The following is an 11,472-nucleotide window of genomic DNA, read 5'->3' on the forward strand; positions in this document are numbered from 1 at the left end:
AACAATGAACAACAGTTGTATTTAGTAAGAACTATATTGAATTTTGTAAGTATTATTTTTTATTTTATAAAAATTATCCTGTTTTGTAAGAAATGTTTTGTATTTATAAGAATTATTTTGCATTTTGATGGAAATGTTTAGAATTTTGTAAGAGCTATTACGTATTTTGTAAGAATTTTATTGAACTTTTTAAGAACTATTTTTTATTTTGTAAGGATTAGTTCGGTTTTGTTTATTGAATTTTGTAAGAACTATTTGTATTTTTAAGAATAATTTTTGTTTTGTGAGAACTCTATAGAATTTTGAATGAATTAGTGTTGTTTTATAAGAACTATATCAAATTTTAAAAGAATTATTTTATATCATAAACAAAATTTTATATCTTATCCCAGTTATAGGTTAAATTGCATGGTGATGCAGAACACCATCGCGGGAGGATCCTCTATTGGATTTTTAATAGAAGCAATAGTTTGAATATGCTTCTTTAAGGCTGGACTAGCATTGATCTTAACGAATAATTGACAACGGGCACTTCAAGGCATTTGGCCATTTCAAGACGTACATTTTCACCTAAAAATTTCGTATCTCTTTTCTCTTCATCTGAAGGCACATATGGAGGAAGAAATTCAATTTCAACGTAAGTAACAAACTGGGTCATAGTGTACCACAAAATTTTCATCGCTCCAGGTCCATCCCATGTCCAAGATAAATTGTCGAGACTATTAGGATACCTAATACACACAGGTTGAACAGCAACTCCAGGATAAAAAGCACCAGGTTTAAAAGTGATTAGTACTTTTCTATTTGTACAAGTTCCCTCAGGAAATATCAAAATCTGTTGCTCGGGTTCTTCAGATGTTGCTCGACGCACAACCTCTCTAATTCTGTTGGACCGAGAGTTAGGATTTTCTCTTTCAACATATATAGGCTGAGTAAAATTGACCAGTTTTCCAAAAAACAGCAATTTCTTCACTTGTTCTTTGGCAACAATGCTGGGTGACCCTTGGAAAAAACCTACAAGCGTATCATAAAAAGAGGAATGAGGTGCAAGTACCAGAATGGGTGCTTCTCTTACCGTCGCTTGTGTTACTTTTAAGAATAAATTTAAAACAAAAAAATTAAAATCCACAACAATATAATATATAAAAATGCTTTCATCGGTAGTATCCATACTTGTATAGGCTTTGATTTTAATTCTTCGTCAGATAAACTCAAAATCCCTGTAGAAGCAAGTGAATAAGATGTCACTAGGCAAATGGCAACACCAATCAATCTCAAAGGAAGAAGAACGATGGACGAAACAAATACCTTCACTTTATCATAGATGGACAGACTTATACGATGCGTAAAGGGCTTTGTTTGACGTTGGAACTTATCCATATCACATTTATTGTCGTTAACAGTTATAATGTATGAGGTCACAGTCTCCAGGAAAGACATTACACTCTTGCAAATAGAGGCTGCACTCTTGTAGAAAGAACCCACTTTTTTCCAGAATTTATCTCTTATTCCTTGATTTTTCTTCATTGGTAAATTCTCATTGGTATACTCAAGCGTCAGTGGTATACTTTAGAATCCAGCAACAGATACAGGAAAATATGAAGCCTCATCTAAAGACATTTGTAATGGAGTTTGTTCTTCTTTACGAGTGTAACTGTCGTGTTGATTCTTTTCCATTTCTACGGCAGGTGGTTTTGGTTTACTTTCCTTGCTGGGTTCAGAGTACTTCTGCACCATCTCTTGAACATTCATCTGTTTTGGATTACATGTATTTTTTATTGGCCCAACAAGCTGTTAAGCCAGCACACGAGATTGAAATCCCATATGCAATAGTTTTAAAAATTAACATGTCTTGCTTAATAGATAATTTACTCAAATGAGTGACATCGTCTGTTAAATTATTCTTATATCTAACAAAAAAAAAACAACTAACTTAAAAATTTCCAGGTTTTTTTCTAGTTTAAATTAAAAAATTAAAATTATTGCCCCGGCCCCGTAAATATTTTTTCAGGTTACATACTGACCTTAGCGATTCTAAACTAAACTTAAAAATGTTTACAACCGTTTTTCATGTCTTTAAAACACATGAACTGTTGTAATCCCTTATCAAAATTTAACTAAAAAAACCTAAGAACATAATTGCATGTTCTGCTTTTTACTAGATACTTTAAAATTACAAATAGGAAAAAGCCTACGACTTTTTCTTAATTGGAATAGTAAGAGACGACCTGGCTACAACCTACGATTATGTCGTCATTGATCAATCTTGTACAAGAAAAATACAGTTTTTCTTAAAAAATGATTGTATTTTAAAATTAATTTAAAAGATAAACATAATTATTGTGTAATATAATATATTATGTTGACCACTATATTTGGTATTATGATTATAACACAATATATATACGTACATTCAATGAATACATTAAATGATAAGAGGGATAAATAGCACGTCTCTGAGACAAAACTAATGACGCAAGCAGACTACTGGCGTCATTAGTTTTACATCTAAGAGTTCAATCCCGTCTATAGCAAAGGATAAATGTCAAGTAAAGGAATGATTCCTAAATATGTTAAGATTCTAGTTCTGAATAAGAATGTATGATCTATTAAGAAATTTTAAGAACCAGTGATGTCAGCTTATTAACATCATTATTGAGAGGATTCTGGTTCTTTAAAATGTTTACAAATTTATTTCCATAATAGCATTGCAATATTGAAAGCACTTGAAATACTAATTATCACTTCCGAATCGGTTATAAATGCCTGTTTTTTCTCGCTAAATAGTTCTTTTTAGGAATATATTTTTAAACTATTGGTTACTATGAACTCTTTTACCGTTTGGGGCCTCATTAGGGGCTCAAAATTTATTTTCTTCTAGAAAAAAATATTTATATAAGAAAACCTAATTGGCAAATACTGATTATGATGAACTATATCGGTCCTTTATGTAACGTATGGGAAATTTTTACTTATGATGATTTCTTAAGGAACATAATTAAAATTTCTTAATGTAATAAAAATAATTTGTTTTAATTACAAAAGGTTTTTAAACACATTAATTTAATTTAAAATGATCTATTGAACAACTCTCTATGATGTTTCAGTGCAATGCGCTCTGTTGAATTACTAACCTATACTATAATTAAGTGTCGTATAAAATTTAGTATAGGCAAGAGGTCGTTCTTTATTATACGTCTCTTACTAGGTTGCTAGCTACCGCTGCAACCCGGATATATAATTTATAATGAACCACGTCGATCCTTTATTTAATATCCAATAATTGTCTTTTAATGTAATCTCTTTGGAGGCTTGGGTTCAAATCTTACCGCCGGTATACGATTCTGATTTATGTACAAAAGTCAAATACCTTTGAAAAGACTGCAGTATGAAAAGACATCAAAAATGCAGTTTTTACTGGAAAAATTTATTCTATTTTATAAATAATTTATTTTAGACACAAAAGATTTTTAACCCAATTAATTTTCTTTAAAATTAGCCATTGAACAACTCTCTACGTTGTTCTAGTGCCAAGCTATCTTTGGAAACGAAAAAAAAAAAAAAAAATATCCCGTTTGTGGATAATAACGTGGTTAAAGTAAATTTTCTTGATTTTCAAGCCAATTTATTTCCCTTGCTGTTCAAGCCAAAAGACAGAAAGTTTCCTATACAGGGGTTTCGGACAAGGCGGTTCTAATGGTGTACTTTTTGTTTTTATCTGACTCCTTTTTTAGGAGCTATAGGTTTTTTATATTTCTTAACATTGGACGTGATCTTCTCTTACTAGGTTGCTAGCTAACGCTGCAACCCGGATATGTAATTTACCTTTTTTATTTGTAAACCGCCGTTGATCTCAAAATTTTCTGTGATTTCGACATTTTTTCCATTAAAGGAACCGTTGATTCAAACATTTTGAGCCTGAAATCCGTCAACATCGACTTATCCGTTACATGTTATGCTTTTACATTTCAGGGTTTTTTCTCCGAATCTGTCCATCAATATCAACATTTGACCCTGAAATCCGTCAACATCGACAGATCTGTTACATGTGATGTTTTTACATATCAAGTTTTATCCCTGAATTTCTCCATTAATGTCAATAGATTCCTTGACAAGGTCTTTGAATTTAAGACTGCCATTAACTGTTCAAGAGCCATTTTTTAGCTTTAAATCGTTACTTTGTTCTCTTGATACCATAATCTATTTTTGCTATGTATTCTTACACTCCTTATATCATCACGTGTCGAGTAGCAAGAACCTATTAAAAATTAAAACTAGTCTTTGAATTTTCAGGCCTTTTTTTAGTTTTAATTAAAAATTAAAATTGTTGCTCATACACCATAAATATTTATGCAGTTTACGTAATAATTTAAGCGATCCATGATACAAAATATTCATTCAAAATTTTCAAAATTACTCTCTTTTCGATTAACCATTCAGATGTTTGCTAAAACTCTAAAGGAATTACTACGTTTTATATAAAAATCTACAAGCTTCTCAGTATAAAGCAACTGCTGAAACCATGATTTGGTTTTTATTGGCCGTGTTCATCTTTTTCTAGGTTGCATCTACCGATAATTTTAACGTGGTCTAAAGTTCGTTCTTTAGCATATGTAATCAAGCAATCAAGTAGCTATCTAAGTTTAGTGTATGCAGTGGTATGTTATTCCAATGATCGTCTTTTAATGTAACTTTTTATTTGCAATTCAGCTATCAATAACACCATATCATTACTATATCATTAACTGTAATTAAGTTGAGTATGCAATTTAGTATAGGAAAGAGTTCGTTCTTTATTATAACTTTCCATGACACTGATGCCTATTTGATCAGGATCAACAATCCCAAGTTTTATTCCGTCAAAATTTTTATTGTTCCATGAAAAATTTTTGATCCATTTGGCTTTTCGATCCCGTGAATTAGAATGTTCTTTTTCCGTGTATATAACCCTACTTGAAGTGCAGAAGATTTCACCTTAACCACTTCCAATTTTAACAGCTTATTTTCTGCCTTCAATCCCTTATTTCTTGTTGTAGCATCGAAATCGTAGCCGTAAATTCCTCCATTCACCAGTCAAAATGCTCTTTTGCTAGTGATACAGCCCCCTCTAATTTTTTTCAACAATAATGCCACACAATTCCAAAAACAATTAAAACGTTATGAAAGGAGACTATAATCATGAAAGGAGACCGTAATTTATAATATCCAGATATTACTTATTATACGGTTTTAACCTACGATTATGTCATTCCTCAAGCTTGTACATGAAAATACAGTTTTTTTTAATTGATTCCATTTTAAAAACTATTTTCTGTTTAATTACAAAATGCACTAGATACAGCAATTTACTTTAAAATGAACCATCAAACAGTTCTCTCTGATTTTCCTGTGTTGAACTAGCCGAGGAGAAAAAAAGGAAAAATGATGATGTCAATAAAGAACAGTGTAGTTCAAGCCATTTTTCTTGTTTTTCAAGCAAACATGTTTTCTTTGTTGTTCAAGCCAAAAGAGTGTAAGTTTCCTATATAGGAGTTTCGGACAAGGTGGTCCTAATAGCGCGCTTTGTGTTTCGATCCGAAATCATTTCTAGGAGTTTTGGGTCATTTTATTTCTTAGTATTGGACGTGATCGTCGCTTACTAGGTTGCTAGCTACCGTTCAAACCCGGAATCAATCCTTATTATAATTACTATGGAAGACAGTTCGTTCGTAAATGTAATTTAAGTCACGTCACTCATCACATATATTGTTATTAGTACACAATCGGTGTTAGCTATTACGTTATGTCACTTAATACGTCATATACGGTTATTAGTAGACAATCGGTAGAATATTCGTTCTTTATTATAAAATTAATTCCATTCCCGGTATGGGAAACTTTTACCTATGATGACTAATTAAGGAAACTAATCAAAATTAATTTATGCTATATTACCTTATCTAAAGATTAGTATGTGTTGCGTCATCCTCTACATAATGATTCCTTTTAATACTTCAGTTACCATGGGCTACAGTACATTCTATTAATGTAATTATAATGAACTAAATCAAGCTTTTATGTAATTATTAATTTTAATATTTTGGTAACTATACGCAAGAGTTTGCTCTTTATTATAATTCCTATGACATGGTTTTTTATTTACTAGGTTTCATCTATATCTACAACCATGATATCAATAAAACTTATATAATCCCCAGTTTTAATAAACTAGATCGAGCTTTTATGTGATTGCTTATTTTAATATTTTAGTTACTACAGGCTAGAGTTCATTCCTTATTATAATTAATATAATGACGTTAAATATAACTTTACAAGCCTGTACTATAGTTAAATGGCCTATAAATTTATAGAGGAAAGAGTTCGTTCTTTATAATAAAATATCTTTTGAAAAGACTGCAGTATGAAGACATAAAAAATGCAGTTTTTAGTTTTAAAATTTGTTCTCTTTTAGAAATAATTTATTTTAGTTACAAAAGATTTTTAACCCAATTAATTTCCCTTAAAATGAGCCATTGAACAACTCTCTACGATGTTCCAGTGCCAAGCTATCTGTGGAAAAGAAAAAAAGAAGAGAAAGAAAAAAATATGCCGTTTAGGCAGAATGCTGTAGTAACCGCCACTTTTCTTGATTTTCAAGCCAATATACTTCCCTTGCTGTACAAGCCAAATAACAGAAAGTTTACTATGAAGTTTACAGTTTACTCTAAAGTTTACTGACTCCTTTTTTAGAAACTATGGGTTTTATATTTCTTAACATGGGGCGTGATCGTCTCTTACTAGGTTGCTAGCTACCGCTGCAACCCGGATTTTAGGAGTCATGAGTTTTTATATTTCTTAACATTGGACGTGATCGTCTCTTACTAGGTTGCTAGCTACCACTGCAACCCAGATGCGGCGGTTCCAGGATACAAATTTCAATAATTGTCTTTTAATATAATTTTTCTAAAATCATTCCTTCCTTCTTCTACATTATCACATTCTTTACTTTTTTATTTCATATCGAATTATTCATAGTACGTTACTCATAAATTCTCATCCTGAAATCTATCATTGCCATAACTACCAGGTATGCAGTTACCTTTCCTAAGTTTTGCTGTTAAGCCAACTTTTAAACAAAATATGCATCTAGAGCTCACAATAAGCCATTTTCTAGACTCAGACAAAACAGACAGAAAGGCAAAAAATATGTTAAACTTAAGCTGGCTATTCTCTAATCTAAATGCTCTTTGTTTAATGTGCAATCACAAACAGGAAAAGCCTTTGGCTTTTTTTTTAATTGGAATAGTAAGAGACGACCTGGCTACGACCTACGATTATGACGTCATTGATCCAATCTTTAAAATAAAATATGCAGTTTTCTGTAAAAAAAAATTGATTTTATTTTAAAAGAAATTTGTTTTAATTACAAAAAGTTTTTAACCCCATTAATTTCCTTCAGAATGAGCCATTGAACAACTCTCTACGGTTTTCTAGAGCCAAGCTATCTGTGGAAAAAAGGAAATAAAAAAAAGATGCCGCTTAGACAGAATACAGTAGTAGCTGCCACTTTTCCTGGTTTTCATGCCAATATATTGCCCTTGCTGTTCAAGACAAGGTACAGAAAGTATCCTAAATAGGGGTTTCGGACAAGGCGGTTCTAATGGTGTGCTTTTTGTTTTGATCTTACTCTATTTTTAGGAGTTATGGGTTATTATATTTCTTAACATTGGACTTTATCGTCTCTTACTAGGTCGCTAGCTACCGCTGCAACCCGGATACCGGTTGTAAACTTTGTAACTTATCACTTCTTCTGGAATCTTCATACTTCCGACGCATAATGCATTCCGATACCACGTTATTCTTAAAAATCTTTTTCTGTATCCTAATATCTCCTATATCCCTTATCTGGCTCTTTAAAATCAAGTTCGAACACATCCTACCCGTTTCCTCACTACGTTCTATATGCCTAATAAATAATTTAGCCTTTGCATTAAACACCACCCCTAAATATTTCCATTCTTGCTTAACTTGGAAATCCACCTAAAAAATAAATCTATTTATCTCACTTAATTGGCGATCATTCCTAAACACTAAAACTACTGTTTTACCAACATTCTACACAAGTTTCTTATTTAACAAAAATTCCTGTAATAAATTCAATAGCTTCTGACCTAAATCAAACAGTGTGGAAACAAACTGTAAGTAAGGAGCGATGCGGCTCAATATCAACCGAAAAGTCTTGAACAACAGATACATCAAAAGAATCAAATTTTGATGCTTATTCAAAATATTCAAAATTCATCAAGTTTAATGTCACCCATCCAAAGTTACGAGCCTGAGAAAATTTGTCTAATTTTTGAAAAGGGGGGAAACATCCCCAAAACATCAAGCGATCTCGATGAAAATGACGCTATCAGATTCCGCACATGAGAGAACCTTACTGTGGAGGTTTCAAGGTCCTATACACAAAAATATGGAATTTTGCATTTTCTGCTAGAAGAATTATCACGGATTTTGTTTATTTGTTTTCCAGGGGTGGTCGTATAGAACCAATGATCCTAGAGGGTCGGGAGAGGACTCATTTGATCGGAAATTGAAATTTCTATTGTCTTTTTAAGTGACTAAAAATATTAGAGGGCACCTAGCCCCCCTTCCACGCCCCTTTTTCTCTCAAAGTCACCTGATCAAAATTTTGAGACAGCCATTTCTTTCAGAATAGTCGAAAGATCTACCAACTATGTGTTTGAGGATGACTTGATTCCCCACTGTCCCCAGTAAAGGGCTGCAAGCTATGAACTTTTCCCAATGTTTACATATTGTATTGGTTATCGGGGAATATACTCATATTTTCCGGAGGGGGTATTTTTCTGGTGGGGGATTACGCAGGAGGATCTTTCCATAAATGAATTTTCGTGGGGGAAAAATTTTCATGGAGGGAAAGTCGGATTTTCTTATATCAGAGGCAACGCTGTAGCGTTGCCTATAGTAAAGGCCATACGGCCTCAATTTTGTATTATTTTGTTTATTCCCCAGAGGTAATACATATGGCAAGAGTCGTCGCAAAAACTTCAAAGGGGGCTCATTCGATCTGACGTCGAGAGTTCTAGTTCCCTTTCAGAGAGTAAAAAGGGATTGGGATGACCATAGCCCCCCCCCCCACGCCCAGCATGCCCCCCCACACCACCAATCAAAATTTTGAGATAGCCATTTTGTTCAGCGTAGTTGATTTCCAGATAGAAAAAATATTTTTGAGTAGGATACTCCCCCACAACCCTCAGTGCAAGGGTTTCAAGTTATGCCCGGGGGGCATATAAGGTTTTTATAGAAGGCGTTGTCGTAGAAACTTCAAAACATGCTCATTCGATTGAAAATTAAAGGGCTAGTGCCCTTTTTAGTAGTCAAAAGTTATTGGAGTGTAACTAGCCCTCTCCCCCCCCCCCACGCCCATCATTTCCCCAAACACATCCAATCAAAATTTTCATATAGCCATTTTGTTCAGCGTAGTTGATTTCCAGCTAGAAAATATATTTTTGAGGAGGATACTCCCCCACAACACTCAGGGCAAGGGTTTTAAATTGAGCCCTGGGGGTATATAAGGTTTTTATAGAAGGCGTTGTCGTAGAAACTTCAAAACAGGCTCATTCGATTTGAAATTAAAGGGATAGAGCTCTTTTTAATATGCGAAAGTGATTGGAGTGCAACTAGCCCTCCCCCCCCACGCCCATTATTTCCCCAAACACATCCAATCAAAATTTTGAGATGGCCATTTTGTTCAGCGTAGTTGATTTTCAGATAGAAAAAATTTTTTAGATGAGGAAAATCCTCCACAATCCTCAGGGCCTGCGTTTTAAGTTATGGCCTCGGGGCATATAAGGTTTTATAGATGGAGTTGTCATAGAAACTTCAAAAAAGGCTCATTAGATTGAAAATTCAAAGGTCTAGTGCCCGTTTTAATAGTCAAACGTGATTAGAGGGCAACTAGCCCCCCCCCCCCTCCCCTACGCCCATCATTCCCCCAAACACATCCAATCAACATTTTGAGATAACCCTTTTTGTTCAGCGTAGTTGATTTCCAGATTGAAAATATGTTTTTGAGGAGGACACTCCCCCACAACCCTCAGGGCAAGGGTTTTAAGTTATGCCCTGGGGGCATATAAGGTTTTTATAGAAATCATTGTCGTAGAAACTTCAAAACAGGCTCATTCGTTTGGAAATTAAAAGGCTAGTGCTCTTTTTAATAGTCGAAAGTGATTAGAGGGCAACTAGCCCCCCCCCCACGCCAATCATTTCCCCAAACACATCCAATCAAACTTTTGAGATAGCCATTTTGTTCAGTATAGTTGATTTCCAAATAGAAAATATGTTTTTGAGGAGGACACTCCCCCACAACCCTCAGGGCAAGAGTTTTAAGTTATGCCCTGGGGGCATATAAGGTTTTTATAGAAGGCGTTGTCGTAGAAACTTCAAAACAGGCACATTCAATTGGAAATTCAAAGGGCTGGTGCCCTTTTTAATAGTCGAAAGTGATTGGAGGGCACCTAGCCCCCCCCCCCCCGCGCCCATCATTGCCCCAAACACAACCAAACAAAATTTTGAGATAGCCATTTTGTTCAGCGTAGTTGATTTCCAGATAGAAAATATGTTTTTCAGGAGGACAATCCCCCGCAACCCTCAGGGAAAGGGTTTTAAGTTATGCCCTGGGGGCATGTAAGGTTTTTGTAGAAGGCGGTATCGTAGAAACTTCAAAAAAGGCTCATTCAATTGGATATTCTGAGGGCTAGTGCCCTTTGGAATAGTCGAAAGTGATTTGAGGGCGACTAACCCCCCTCTCACACCCTCTTTTTCCCCAAACACATCCAATCAAAATTTTAAGACAGCCCTTTTATTAAACGTAGTTTTAAGTTCTGGAAATTCGGTCTTTTAGGATTACAACTCCCCCAAAGCCCTCAGGGCACGGGTTGTAATTTAAGGATTCTCCGAATTCTTCATATTATTTCTTATGGAAGGGATGCTCTTATAAGCTTTAGAGAGGGCTTATTTGATTGAAAATTGAAAGTTCTTGTTCACTTTTTAAGAGTCAAAAGAGATTTAAGGGCAACTAGCCCCTTTCCCTCCTCCACGCCCTAAATGCATCAGGTAAAATTTTGAGATAGACATTTTGTTAAAATAGCTCAAAGTTCTGATAACAAAAGACTCCGGTGTCGACACAGCCCACCAGGGCCCAGGGGTAGGTGTTGTAAGTTATGCCCTGGGGCATAACTTATTAAGGGGGGTTTAAAAATTATGGGAAGGGTTTTTTATGGGAAGAACACATAGGAAATCTATTATAATTATCCAAGTATAAGGTTAAAATACATACTCTGTGATAGATGCAAAATTTCTTTGGCACACAAATTCCTGTTGAGGTCAATTCCAAACAGCCGTGATCCCTTTGTGTCAGCAAGTGAAATGGTCTAAACCCCCTTACTGAGCTATTTTTTCAATCCATTCATT

At 34.3% G+C, this 11,472-nt stretch overlaps 1 pseudogene; it reads right to left on the reverse strand.

The window, feature by feature from the left end:
- Positions 1-470: 470 nt before the first annotated feature.
- Positions 471-1,813, reverse strand: LOC148956427 (lysophosphatidylcholine acyltransferase pseudogene; annotated as a pseudogene).
- Between the last annotated feature and the right edge of the window lie 9,659 nt (positions 1,814-11,472).

This window comes from Artemia sp. Qi Xiang Cuo, chromosome 1 (assembly GCF_049724085.1).
Source record: "Artemia sp. Qi Xiang Cuo chromosome 1, ASM4972408v1, whole genome shotgun sequence".
Classification (NCBI taxonomy): Eukaryota; Metazoa; Arthropoda; class Branchiopoda; order Anostraca; family Artemiidae; genus Artemia; species Artemia sp. Qi Xiang Cuo.